Source organism: Sturnira hondurensis, unplaced genomic scaffold (genome assembly GCF_014824575.4).
Source record: "Sturnira hondurensis isolate 20B ecotype Veracruz unplaced genomic scaffold, ASM1482457v3 Scaffold0022136, whole genome shotgun sequence".
NCBI classification, from domain to species: domain Eukaryota; kingdom Metazoa; phylum Chordata; class Mammalia; order Chiroptera; family Phyllostomidae; genus Sturnira; species Sturnira hondurensis.
In genome coordinates, this window is record NW_028094767.1 from 7,671,215 (window position 1) to 7,686,921 (window position 15,707).

At 34.3% G+C, this 15,707-nt stretch overlaps 1 non-coding gene across 1 annotated transcript; it reads right to left on the reverse strand.

The window, feature by feature from the left end:
- Positions 1-1,339: 1,339 nt before the first annotated feature.
- Positions 1,340-1,528, reverse strand: LOC118978747 (U2 spliceosomal RNA). The gene has a single exon (XR_005064779.1). It is a non-coding gene; the product is annotated as a U2 spliceosomal RNA (small nuclear RNA).
- Positions 1,529-15,707: the final 14,179 nt, after the last annotated feature.

The window sequence follows — 15,707 nt, forward strand, 5'->3', positions numbered from 1 at the left end:
ATAAAAGCCAATGAGATGACATAATGTAAACTGTCATGAGAGGCAGTTATTATTTACTGTTCTACTAAAAAAGACCTAGTAAAGTATAACAGCTATACATTAAAATTTCTTTACCCTCCCATAATTTTATACACTTTCGTAACTACTGGACTCAGAATAAATTATTTTGTAGACTCTTTATCTAATGAAGGAGGAATGCAGTGCCAATTTTTTATGTAAAATATGTTTTTATGTGGACAATAGAACTTTTTAATATTAATTTGATTTTCTAAAATAAATCATCTCTAACTAGTTATTATAAGTGTCCTATTTCATCTTCTAAAATAGCAATAGGTTATGAAACAAAAAGAGTTTCTGATTAATTTTTGTGTTCCCTTGTGATCAACTCATTGAAACATAAACATTTTATAATTGAATGAAACCATACCGTCATATACTACAAAAACACCAAAATAAACAAAACATAAAACAATTTCATAGGTCATACAGAATTATGTGCTAATGTTAATATAGAAAGGATAGCTCATCTCACTCAGATACTTAAAGCCCTGGGCTATACTACTTCTGAGATCAAAATCAGCAGATATATAAACAGAATCCCCTTTTGACCTTCTGAACTTACCTCTTCTTAAGCAGAGAACTCCTTGATCATTCACTTTTAGGTGCTAGATTTTTCCCTCTCTCTCCTTCTCTCTCATTGTCACTCTCACAGACTCTGTGTGTGTGTGTGTGTGTGTGTGTGTGTGTGAGATAAACTTTGAATTGTATTTCTACTTTTGTCATTCATTTTTTCCTGCCTTTTGTGGTTTTAATTCAGTATTTCATGTGGTTCAGTTTTCTCTCCTTTCTTAGCTATTGGTTATACTTCACAAAAAGATTTTAGTGGTTGCCCTAGAACTTTCAATACACATTTAAAAACATTTTATTTATTTATTTTTAAAGAAGGGATGGGAGGAAAACAGAGGGAAAGAAACATAAATGTGTGGTTGCCTCTCATGTGCCCCACCACAAAGGACCTGGTCTGCAATCCAGGCATGTGTCCTGACTGGGAATTGAACTGGTAAAATGCCATACTATTTCATAGGTAGTATGAAAATGTTGTAACAAAATAATTCTAAATCTTCCTTCTATCACTTTCATTATTACTACAATTTATTTCATTTATATATAATCATAGTTTGTAATATAGCCCTAAGCATACATTATTGCATACATTTTCAAAAATCTTCTGTTTATTTAGTCTAAGAGAGAAGGGATGAGGGGGAGAAAGAGAAAGAGAGAAACACAGATGTGTGAGAAAAACCTCATCAGTGGTTTGCCTTTCCCATGCTCCCATACCAGGCACTTGGCCCACAACCCAGGCATGTTCCTGACTAAGAATTGGACCAGTGGCCTCTTACTCTGTGGGACAATACCCAATGAACTGAGCCACACTGGTCAGGGCTAATCGCATACATTGTTGATGTTACTTTTAAACTGATCAGAACAGATACTACGCTTGATCTTAGCCAAAAGGCTGAGAAGCGGTGATGTTATTTTTAAAAGTGTTGTAAAAAACAAAAATGAACTAAGCAAACAACAACTAAGCAAACTACAACAGGAACAGAATCACAGAAATAGACATCACATGGAGGGTTATCAGTACGGAGTGGAGAGGGGGGCAGCATGGGGGAAAATGTACAGGGAATAAGAAGCATAATTGGTAGATACAAAATAGACAGGGGAGGTTAAGAATAGTATAGGAAATAGAGAAACCAAAGAACTTTATGTATGACCCATAGACATGAACTAAGGTACCCTGTGCGGGGTTGTCAACTTCCATTATTATCTCTCAGAGCCCTGAGCTGTCATATTAGAAGTCTGGGCATCTTAAGGTCAGCATGCCTTGTGTAAGTCTAAGGTAGACAGTGGAAGAAGACTAGAGACAAAGACACAGAGAGAAAGAGAGAGAGAAATGTCTGTTCAGGCCTCAACTGTTCCAGCTGTTAGTTGTGAGCAGAGATATCATGGGCCAAAGATGAGTCATTTTTGTTCAATGCTTTCAATGCACATGATGTGACATGTAATAGTAAATTGCAGATTTATGTATTGTCTGTTAAGCAATGGTAACTAAATAATAAGTTTGCTTCTTTTACTCTCATACTTTAAGAGGCATATGTTCAGCGCTTATTTATAATGATATTTGTATCTAAAACATATTTAACGTAATTGTATAGTTATCCTAATACATAAACTGCTGTTGATTATTAAAATGTAGTGTAAAATGAGCAAATTAGCACCAAAGGCCAATACACTTTTATATCTTAATTCAAGTATCTATTTTGATCATTAGTTTTCTGACTCTGAAATATATATTGATCTTTTTAGTTTCTGTTTAATAACTAATATTTAAATTTTATTTTGTATTTTATCACAACAATTAATTTTATTTTTACTCACACCAGCTATAGTATGCTCGTAAGTGCCCCTTACCCTAAAATAGCAGTTGGTTCCTTGCTAACCCAAATGGCCAGTTGGATGGGTATAATGCACTCTCTTGTAATATTTTCTTCTCCTTATTTGTCTTTATTTTTTTAAACAAAACTACATTTTATTATTAGTATCTATTGGTATTTAGTGTAGAGGGAGGCATTTGCTATGTATCTATTTTTATTTTTCTTAGGTGTTTTGTATTTCCTACCCTGGATATGTTTAATGTGGTGATTTTTATAGGGAGAAAAGGATAGATGAAGATACAGATATTTTCAAAGGCAATGAGATCATTTGACTTCCTCATTTAATTTCCAACAATAAGTGAAATCGTTATTTGAATATTTTATCTTTCCTCTTTCCCACTGCCTTAGTTTAGGGATACTGCCATATGATTATAAATGAGTGTCTTTAATGCATCTACCATATTCCTTTCCTATTTCTCACCATTCTCATCTATTCACGAACATTTAATGAATTCCAGGGTGAGGTAAATTTCTTGCATTTGCATTCTCCTTTGTCCCTTTTTATTTTCTGCTGCACAAAAGTAGTTGTTCACTGCATATTGTACTTCCCAATTCACCATTGGAAACTTTCATCTCAATGCAATCTTTCTTTATCACTCTGTAAGGAACCTTTCAGTCTCTTAAGAATATAAATTCAAATTTGCCTAAGCCTTACCCTTGTTTTTGTAATAACACCATCAATTCATAGTTCCGATGCTATTTTTCTTAGCTCACACTTAAAGAATTAAGTCCACACGTTGCTAATAAGGGATGCTAGCAAATTTGAGTTAAGATTGGTTTTGTCCAGGACTGATGTAGATCCTAATTCAAATCTCTCAGGACAAACAAAGTAAGAGACAAAATTTTACAAATACCTTAGTGATTTTTACCATGTTACTATAGAGTCGCTATGTAGTCAAGAGAGTTGGGAAGGGAGGGAGCTGGGAAGTCACAGCAGACAGTTTTGCCTTCTTTCTAAACATGTCTTTTTAGTACTTGATGTGGCAGCCAATGGTCAGCCTCATCAGGATCCCTGGTGTTTTCCCGGAATACCTGACTTCTTTAAAAGCCAATCTCCTCATATCCCCAGATTTCACCCTTTCAAGCCTTCCGTTCCAAGAGGGTGCCAAGTCTAAACCAAGAATAAAACTTGCAAAATGTACTCTTCCTCTTTTTTTTTTTTTTTTGACTTAAAGCAACAAGAATACTCCTCAGTAGCATTGCCAAGGTTGAAAATCCTTTCCCATTTGCCCCATAGTTCATTTTACTGAACACCAATGGCACTCTGCCAGGATCCAATCTGGGATGCTGTCCAGGTAGGGAGAGCATCATAGATTTGCTATTATTTTCATCTGTTTCTTTACACTCCACATTGCAAACCAGTACTTGATGCTTCTAACCTGGTGAGGAAACAATCCCTAATTTCATATTGATTTAGGCTTCTCTCTATTTTTATATTCCATTTGTCTTTTCAATTGGAGGAAGTGGTGGGAAGGGCCACAGAACAACTTTTGTTCAAGGCTGTCATCTAGACAAAAATATCTGGCCTCCATTTTAGACACAAATATTCTTACCCAAATATTATTTCTTTGAGACTTGAGGCTATTTTCTGTTCACAAATTATACAAACATACATATTTGCTTCAATTCTAGAAGTATCTTCTAATAGAAGTGTAAATTAGCAACCCATAATCATTGATGCTTTAAAAAATTACTGAACAGGGGACTTTCACCAAGATGGAGGCTAGGTGGAAACACTGTGCCTTCTCCCACAACCAAGTTTGAACACAACAAAGGTTTGGAGAACTAGGCCACACCCAAAGTCCAGAAAACGGAATTATACGGAAGTCCGACAACTACGAACCCTTCAACGGGACCGTAAGAGAGGCGGAGCCAGCAGCAGAGCTGGGTTGGGCAGGACAGATCCCCCGACCTAGGCGCGCAGGCGGCCCGGACTCAGTCAGGGTGTGAGGCAGACTGACCTCGGTCACACATTCGTGCACAGTGAGACGGACCACACAGGCCCCAGGGGGCGAACCCAGTGGTGGAGGGCTGACGGCGGTGGCACATTCATGTGCAGTGGAAGGAAACGCGTTGGCCTGGTGACGGTGGTGGCTGCGGCACCAGTGGGGGACGCTGCGGCAGGCGGCAGAGGGAAGCCATTGTCCCTCTTTGACCCCGCCCCCACATAAACGTCACAACCCAGCGACCTCGTCGCCCTGTTCCAGTGAACACTTTAGGGCTCTGATCCTGCTATGGAACCAGCACGAACAGCCCAAAAGATGGCACAAGAAGAACTCAAAGTCCCAGAGCCAATAACTCTAAGCGACCGAGAAATTGCCAGCCTCTCAGAAGCACAATTCAGGACACTATTTATCAGGATGCTCACAGAACTGGTAGATTATAGTCACAAATTAGAGGAACATTTGAAGGCTAAACTAATTGAAATGAAGGGAGATGCACAGGAAACCAATAGTGATGGAAAGGAAACGGGGACTCAAATCAATGGAATGGACCAGAAGGAAGAACAAAACATCCCACCAGAAAGGAATGAAGAAATGAGAATTCAAAAAAATGAGGAGAGGCTTAGGAACCTCCAGGACATCTTTAAACGTTCCAACATCCGGATTATAGGGGTACCAGAAGGGGGAAAGAAACAGCCACAAGTAGAAAACATATTTGAACAAATAATAAAGGAGAACTTCCCCAGTCTGGCAAAGGAAATAGACTTCCAGGAAATCCAGGAAGCTCAGAGAGTGCCAAAGAAGTTGGACGCAAGAAGGAACACACCAAGGCACATCATAATTACATTAGCCAAGACCAAAATGAAGGAGAGAATCCTAGAAGCATCAAGGGATAAGGGGACAGTCACCTACAAAGGAGTACCCATCAGACTGTCAGCGGATTTCTCTAAAGAGACCTTACAGGCAAGAAGGGGCTGGAAAGAAATATTCCAAGTCATGAAATCCAAAGACCTACAGCCAAGATTGCTCTATCCAGCAAAACTTTCATTTAGAATGGAAGGACAGATAAAGTGCTTCTCAGATAAGGTTAAGTTCAAGGAGTTCATCATTACCAAGCCCTTATTATATGAAATGCTAAAGGGACTTATATAAGAAAAAGAAGATGAAAAATATTAACAGTGAAAGGACAGCAAACACACAGTTATTAACAATCACACCTAAAACAAAAGCAAACCAAGAGGACAGCTAGATCAGGAGTGCAACCATAGAAATGAAGAACACATGGAGGGTTAGCAACAGGGGAGTGGGAGGGGGAGAAGTGGGGAGAAGGCACAGAAAATAGCATAGATGGTAGGTAGAAAATAGATAGGGGGGAGGGCGAGAATAGTGGGGGAAATATAGAATCTAAAAAACTTGAGACATGTGGTTATAAACTAAGGGGAGGAGAATGGTGGGGGAGGGAGTGTGCAGGTGGAGGGGAATGAAGGGGGGGAATAGAACAACTGTAATGGTATAATCAATAAAATATATTTTAAAAATTACTGAAAAGGTATGTTGAATGTCAGGAAACTGAATATATGTTTTATTATTTCCATTCATCATCCTTTCAAAAGCCCTTACAAAGTAACAACCTCCATATGCCCAACATATTACTTATAAAATGAACAAATACTACTCACTCTTCCTATTTGACAAACTATAATAATTAGTATCCATTTGGTTTTAAGTGATAGAAATACAATTCAAAGTTTATCTCACATGCACACACACAGACACACACACACACAGTCTGTGAGAGTGACAATGAGAGAGAAGGAGAGAGAGGAGTTCACAAGCAGGCACAACTAATAGAAAACACTAATAAATACAGTTGATAGCAATAATCACTTTGAATATCAATGGTCTTAAAGGTAGCAGTTAAAAGACAATCAATCAAAGGCAAAAACCCAGTATACATTTTCTACAAGAAACTCACTGTAAACATAAAAGTCACATAGATTAACAACAAGTAAATGGGGGTGGGGGATAGGCCAATCTAACTTTAATTAAAAGAAAGAAGAAATAGCTATATTGATTTTAGACAAGGTGAATTTTAAAGCAAGGGAAGTTATCAAAGACAGAGGTATTACATAATGGCAAAGCGGTCAGTTCTCTGCAAAAGACATAATCCTTAATGTGTCTGTGACTAACAACAGAGCATTAAACTATACGAAGCACTAAAAACCCACAAGAATGCAAAATATTAGAATACCATTTATGTTGTTCTATACTGGTAAATCTGAAAACAATAAAATTGATGCTTTTCTTTTTAAAAAGTCTATTCATGAGATTATATTGTGAAATTCTGTGTAGAAAGTAATTTTTTTAAATCTTTCTAAAGAAAACACAAATGAAAAATAATGTTTCAAAATAATGTAAGTTTCAGATACTTTTACAAGTGAATTTCAGGAAAAGATTGTTCCATATCATTTAAAGGATACTAAATAGGAAAATCATGGCAAACCTCTCTGATTCTTTTATTATTCCATAAGAAATGGCAATTCAAGTCCTAAAAATCTTCCTGACCAGTCTTATTTACAACATAGTGCAAATATAAAAAAACCATAATATTGCAAAAATTTAAATGAGCATTGCATTATAATATGCAACCCAAAAGGTCACCAGTTCAATTCCCAGTCAGGACATGTGCCTGGGTTGTGGACCAGGTCCTCAGTGGCAGGGTGCAGAAGAGGCAACCATACATATGTTTCTTTCCCTCTCTGTTTCTCCCCCTTCCCCTCCCTAAAAACAAATAAACAAAATATTTTGTACAATGTATATTGAAAACTCTAGGGCAACCACTAAAAACTATAATATAGTACCTTATATTGCATTACAACATTCAAAGAAATGTAAAAATACTAAAATATTTTAATATTGAGTGATAAGTATCCATAACTTCTGATAAGGAGAAACTAAACACCATTTTTTAAAAAATTAGTTCCCTAAAGAGGGTTGAGAATTTAATGGCTTTACTTTCTGTGATATTTATTTCTATTAAACATTAACAGAGATTGACTGAAAACTCTGTTCAAAAACAATTTGTGGATCTAACAAGAGAACTGTATTAGATGTTGTATTTGCAAACTGAATTTACCAGTTAGCTTAAAGGTGAAAGGCTCTGTTTGAAATTGAATTCCCCATTGAAAACATATTCATCACTGGTAATAGAGACTTTTTAGTTCTCAGCAGTTAGCCAGAAAAAAAAAAAAGAAAAAAATATGGTGTCTGGTCAATATTCCTATAGCTTTCCTTTTTAATGAATTTTAGCATTTGCAATAAAAGAATACATTTGTAGAATATAAAGTTATTTTAGTAATTGGCACAATTGCATGTGAAACAGTTTTACAAACCAGGTGAAATATAACATGGTCTAGAAATATTGAATTCTGCAAGATAAAATCAATTCTAATGAGAAAAGCACGCAGGTGGTCTTTGTATTAATTTGCTTGCAATATCAAAATAAATTTGAAAGTTTTAAGTGGTGGCTTTAGAAAAGACATAACTTTTGCTTTTTTAGTAAGCCTGGTATTTGTGCCCAAACTTAATAATTTTACTAATATGTCTTGACTAGTTCTCCCTTTTAACTACACTTTTTGTTTGCTTATGAGAGAGGCTGATGGTAGCCTTATCAATAATTATTATTTCAGAATTGTGCACTTTACTCTTGTTTGTATATTAAAATTATAGTTTATATCAGTATATACTGAGGGTATAAACACAGAATTTCAGAGGCTTTGAAGTGCATAGCTTTAATCTTTTTTAGATAATATCCAAGTTCATCAGAATAAAGTGCTGCATAAGGAAAAAAATATTATTGTGATGTTTGCCAAAGTATCTCCATAATGTACATCAGTAAGCAAGTATCTTAACAGAATATAAATTTATTTCTGACTCTACTCCTGGATATATCATAAATAAGACTCTCTTTGTAATGTCATTTAAGGAATATACTTGTCACTTTACCACTGATGAATAAGAATAAAAAAATTGTATTATGTCTATTGAGTGTGTTGATATAAAGAATTTCATCTTGTAGCCTTCAATATAGGTCCAAGAAAAAAATATGATGACATTGCAGAAAGACCATGGAGTTTCTATTTAGTTACACTAAACTAATTGAGTTATATTGTTATATATCTCAATAAAAGAGAAAATGTATATTAAGAAAATTTAATTTAGCAAAATAAATGGAAGAACTCATTTGTTTTCATTTGAAGATGACATAATCTTATATACAGAAAACCCTAAAGACTCCATTAAAAATAAACCACCAGCACTCATAAAGTAATTCATGAAAAGCTACAGGATAAAAACCAACATACAAAAATCAGTTGTACTTTATACATTAACAATAAATTACCTGAAAAAAAAAAAGAAAAGCAGTCCACTTATAATAAAACCATAAAGAATAAAATATTTGGCAATAAACGTAACCAACAAAGTAAAAAACTAGAAGCACAAAAAATTGCAAAATATAATAAAATATATAAAAAAGATATTAACTAATACAAAGATATCCTGTGTTCATGGATTGGAAGTTTTAACATAATTAAAATGGTCACTTCCTCCCAAATAATATATACCTTCAATTCCAGCCTTATCAAAAGCCTAATGGCATTTATTTACAGATATTGAAAAAAATTCTAAAATTCATCTGAAACAACAAAGAACCCTGATACTCAAGTAAACTTAACAAGAACAAATATGACGCATAATACATCCTTATTTAAAATAGTATATTACAAAGCTATAGTAATTAAAATAGTATAGTATCGACATACAGGCAGACATATAGGCCAATGGAACAGAATAAAGAGCCCAGAAAGAGCATCATTGTCATTTGATCTTTGACAAGGGTATCAAAAATATATATTGAAGAAAGAACAGTCTCTTTAATAAGTGGTATTGAAAAAACTCAATATCCATATGCAAAAGAATGAAATTGAAATCTTATCACATATCATGCACTAAAGTCATTCAAAATGTATTAAATATTGAATCGTAAGACTAGAAACTGTAAAATTCCTTGAAGAAAACATAAAAGAAAAGCTTAATGAAATTGGTATTGGCAATGATTTTATGGCTAAAAGTAGAGGAAATATTGCAAAAATAGACAAATGGGACTAATCAAAGGAAAAATCTTCTGCAAAGTAAATAATCAACAGAGGGAAAAGGATACCCATGGAATGGGAGAAAATAATTTTCAACCATATATCTGATAAGGGGTTAATTTCCAAAATATATATGGAATTTCTACAACTCAGTAGCTAAAAAATACTAACCCAATTATAAAATGAGCTAAAGGTTTGAGTACCCATTTGTCCAAAGAAGACACACAAATAGCCAACAAGTACATGAAGAAATGCTCAATATCACTAATCACTAGTGAAATACAAATTAAAATTATAATGAGGTATCTCATATCAATTAGAATAGCTACTATTAAAAACAAAAAAACAGCCCTGGCTGGTGTGGCTCAGTGGATTGAGCACCAGCCTGTGAACCAAAGGTCGCTGGTTCAATTCCAAGTCAGGACACATAGCTGGGTTGCAGGAGGGGTCCCCACTAGGGACACCCCAGAGGCAACCACACACTGATGTTTTTCTTCCTCTCTTTCTCCCTCCCTTCCCCTCTGTCTAAAAGTAAATAAACAAAGTCTTAAAAAAAAACAAAACAGAGGACATTAAACATTGATGAGAATGTAGAGAAATTAGAACATGATACACTATGGCTAAGAATGTAAAATGATGCAATCATTGTGAAAAACATTATGGAGTTTTCTCAAAAATTAAAAATAGAAACACCATATGACCCAGCAATCTCATTTGTGAATATTCAAGGGAAGACCCCAGAAAAACCAAGTTATTTTCTGGAGGGTAGGCCCCTTGTAGTACAAGTTTCTCTGACAGGGGACTGTTCTAGGAACACGTCTTTATCAGTGTACCAGCTGGTGTTGCTGCGAGATGCCATATTTGGCTTCAGCGAAATTTGTTTGAAACCTCTTTCAATTTGTACGCCCATTTCATGATGGGTGATTTATGAGTGCACCTGTCCATACTGTGCTGAGTGTTCAGCGTTTTTTGAGCAAAAATGACATGGCCCTGTGCTCCACCCTTCTTATTCACCTAATCTCACTCTGAGTGATATTATTTTGTTTTTCCAGATTTAAAAATGTCCTCAAAGGGAAATGTTTTGCTAATATGGAAGAGGTCAAACAAACAAACAAAAATGACAGAAGAACTAAAAGATATTGAAATCAATGAATTCAAAAGCTGTTTTCACCAGTGAAAAAGTCTTGGTAGGTATATTGCATCAAATAGAGAGTACTTTGAAGGTGACTGAAGTTTAAACATGTAAGAATAAATACACATTTTTTATAAACAAACTCAATATTTGAGTATTCCCTCATATATCCAAAGGATTATAATTGGGATCTCAAAGAGATAGCTCTCACTACCCACTGGGGCATTATTCACAGCAGCCCAAATTTGGAAACTACCTAAATGAGCAATGATAGACAAATATGTGCATTTTAGATAAAATACAATTCATTCTTCATAAAAGAAGGAAATTCTGCAATATGTGATAGTATGAATGAACCTGGAAGATGTTTTCCCAAATGCAATAAGACAGGTGCAATGACATAAATACTGCATGATTTCACTTATACAAGGTATCTAAAATTGTCAAATTTATTTTAAAAAGTCAAATGATGGTTGCCAGGACCTCGGCAAAGGGATAATGGAATTTATTAACCAATGGGCATGAAGTTTTAATTAAACAATATAAATAAGCTATAGAGATCAGCTGTACAGCATTGCACCTACAGTCAACAATGTATTCTATGCATGTTTAGTGAATATGGCCTCATGTTTTTGTGATATTGTCTTTACATTCACACTGAGAGGTAAGGCATACATCTCATTTTCAATTTATAGTGTTGATTAAGGGACTTAGAGATGTTGATAACAGTAGACAGATTTTGATAATAGCAATCTCAGCTGTAGTCAAAATTAACAAGAATTTTATTTGATGTCCTATCATTAACTAGAATGAAGATTCAAATATAAAAAACATTTTAGTATGTGAGATATTTTACCTTTCAAGTATTAAATTTTAGGAAGAACCTACAGCAAATGGCATCATTTGGTTTCCTTAATAATTTTATTAGTTTCAAAACATTAAGGACTGTCAGAATTTCAAAGTTATGATTTCACTCTTGCTGTGCAAACAGAGTTTTGCAATAGATAACAACTAAGGTAACAGGGGGAAAAAAGGGCATTTGACCAAAAAACTCATTTGCATATTATATTTGTTTTTTTTTCTTTTTAAGCTTAAGTTGTGATTAAAAACTCACAAAATTGAGTGGCATTTTTATTGCTTTCTTGGTTTAATTATTAGAATGTATTACTGAAAGTAAAGCAATAACAGACTTTTGGTTGAGGACTTTAGAAATGGTCAGAACACTGTACTGATACCAAATAAGAAAAGTTATATTGCTGACTTATCCTCATGATCGTGTTATACATATTTCCTCTTCTCTGAGTGAGCATCAGCTAAGGCAGTGGCATTTTGTGTGAGACAATTGGAAATTTTGCTGTTATAGCATTGAAAATACCTATTGTTATTGTAAGATGTCAGATGGGTACTAGGATTATTGGTGTGATCACTTCATAAATTTCATAAATGTCTAACCACTATACTGTACACCTGAAACTAATATAAAATAATATTGAATGTCAAATGTAATTGAAAAATTAAATAAACAAACAGACAAATGAACAATCCTCAAGTGGCATAGAGTAAAAACAGTTTTAAATCTCTCATAATACTCTGGAGTGACTGGGCTTAGCCATGTGGACAATTCTTTTATACAAAGAGGGCTAAGTAAATGGGGGTTCCCCTGATCTAGAACATGTGTGGTGTGTCACTCACAGTTTAGTTATCTTGGAGGGGAAGGCTGGGTGGCTGGACTGAGCAGTAATTCTGGCATGGTATGGGGTTATATATATATAAACACATACATATAAAGTCTCTTAAAATTTAAACTTTGGAAGGCTGTCAAACAAACTTAACCAAAAGAATAAACACAAACTTTTTGTAACACAACACAATTTTATAGTAATAACTTCAAAAGATATTAATTAAGATTAATACCAGTTTTCACATCAAAGGAGCAATGATAGACAAATCATAGACAAATTGTCCAGCCTCCTTGATCCTGCTTAAATTATGTGTTTACTTTCTTTACACCAATAAAATATTACACCCCAGTTATGCCATCTGGAGGCTGAAAACATACCACATGTAATACACAGACAAACACATATCACATAAAGACCACATATGCATAAAGAATGAACACATTAAAACTATACATAAAATTTGACTTACTAATTTGGGTAGAGAAAGTACAAGATGCTCTCATTAGCTCGTCCTTTTGCTTCTTCCCTCTACACAATCCTTGTGCAACTTTCTTAGTCCCTTTTCCTTTGTTCTTTTAACTCATCCAGAAATTAGAACATATACTTTAAATTTTGTCTTCTTCAAAATATATTGCCATAATTTACACCTTTTATTACTAAAATCATATATACTTTTCAAACTTAAATGTAAGTAATTAACATTCTTTAGATTGACAAATTCATAAATACATTTTATAAATTTTGCTCTATTTACTAGACCTTTGGCAAAACAATTCTAATTAGTCAAAAGTGCAGCCTAAGCCACTCTGTTCCAAAATAGAAACAAACACAAAATGTAAAGCAAAGGCAAAACTTCAAGGAGAGATTAGAACTAGAATTAGAATCTTTTTTATTAAATGATTTTTATTGTTATTCTATTACAGTTGTCCCAATTTGTACAACTTTTTACTCTTCTGCCCATCCCATCCTCTGCTTTCACAGTTATATATATATAGACAACAGACACAGTTATATATATATAGACACAGACAACAGTGTGGTGATAGCCAAGGGAAAGGGGGGGGGTCAGGTAGAGGTGATCAAAGGAATGAGAAACAGGACAGAAAGATACTCTTCTGGGGGCAATGGGTGCATCATGCGGTGTGCAGACGATGCTTAATTGAGTTGTACACCTGAAATCTGTATGGTTTTGTGAACCAATGTCGCCTCAATAAATTCAATTAAAAAGTAAAAATAAATAAGATAACCTATTTCCAGTGGAAAGAAATTCTATCACAGACTATCCTTATTCTCATTTTTCAAGCTACTGCTCTTTCCCCTATTCATCCTTTTCTGCTTATGACTCAGAAATTCCAGTGTAACTTGGTGTCATTCCCAGTAGCTAGATGTATATCTCACCCTTTAAGACTACTAGAAATAAATGTTTCACATAAATCAATTATCAACTACCATCACAATACTTAGTTTATAAATATCACCTGAAAATTGAAAAGGCAGTAGTAATATTGGCTGCAATGTTTTATCTTATGTGGAATGACATGCTATGTGGTGGAGTAGAAAGACAAGACTGATTGGAGCTTCCTAGGAAGTTACCTGCAGGAAATGTGAACCCGCTGTCCCCTGAGCTGTCAGGGGACAGATGCCAGATGACCACAGATGCCAGAGGCAAATTTCTCAGCCAGTACAGCATTTTTCCCTAGTCTTCTCTGAATACTTGCTTTCTGATGTACCCCCCATCTCTAGGTTCTTTTCCAGGACAATATTCGAAGGCATGTCAAAGGAACAAATTTAATCCTTTGCCACTTTCCTCATAGAATGTTACATTTCAAAGCATTATCGTTATTTAAGCATTTTATTCCATTTCCACCTTATACCCTTTTATGTGGACTCCACTATAATACATTTACATTTTTTTTATTACTTCAGTGTTTTCCACTTACATGTAGGAGGGTCTGAAGCACACAAAATTTCTAGATTTTTTATGATAAATCTTTTAGCAATATATAGGAAGTATTGATATAATTTTCAAACTCTGATCAAACTATATCTCCAAAGAATGATGGCCAAAATCCTCTGAGATACTTTAAGTTTTTTCATACATTTGTAAAACTAATGTAGTTTCCTAACACCTTTTAAATGAAATCCCCCAGATGCAGTGTACGTACACTTTAACGAAGAGAAAGAACTCCTGAACACAGACAACAGTGTGGTGATTGCTGTGGATGTGGGGCTGCAGAAGAGAGGGTGGGAAATGAATAATGATGAAAAAATAAAAGTAATTTACTTTTGGTAAATAAATAAATAAATAAAACATGAGTGAATCTTGTTTTAAATGATTTTAAAGGACTACACTTAGTTATTATGACAGAAATGCTTATAAAATTTCCAGTATCATGTTCGGTGGGAGTTCATTTTGCTGTTTTCTGGGTTTAAATGATTGTTAGTGACGACATTAAGCAAAATTAGGTCTTAACCCTAATTAGGTGCCACTCGACTGCCACATTATTGTTGTTTGTTACAGGCACCGCAGTTTATCACCATCCTGTGGTTAAGATCACTCAGTTACTTTCTAATGTGTATAATACTTTCTGTTGGAAATCAATTTCAGTGTTTTTCAAATGGGTGAATACTAGAATTTTATGTAGGGAGATTTTGTGTGGAATTTTATGTAGGGAATAACTGAAAAATATACATTTTTCATAAAATATTATTTAAGTAGCAAAATCCTTGGATTTCTTTTGTGAATAGGAAATTTTATTAATTTCTCCATTTGAGACCATTTATCATTTTCTTAAAAAATTATAGGAGTATATGACCAACCAGTTTTCATTCTGTCCCTCTACAAGAATTGAATAGTACCCAGGCATTTGTTATGTTTTGGAATAAAAAGGAAAAATAAACATTTTCTAATTCAGTTTACTTAGAGTTTCCTGAAACAAAACAAAACAAGTGAACACAAAACAAAAACCAAATAAACAAAAAGAGATATATAATCATGTATGAGGCACACATGAACATTTTTCTCACTTATCGCACCTACAAAGACAATTTCTGGGACTTTCTCAATTCACAGCAAAAAAATGGTTCTGGAATTTTTTCTATGTAACTAATTTAAGTAGATATTTTGTAATAATGCAAAATTAACTGATAAAATAATTTTACTTTTTTCTTGATGTTAAATCAGTCCTAAAACTCTAGCTAAATTGAGCATGGTAATGAGATGACCCTTTGAGAATCCTACAGTGTCCTTTTGTAGTCCTCAAATTTCAAGTGGCATTGTAATAGAGTCACACTTTCACTAA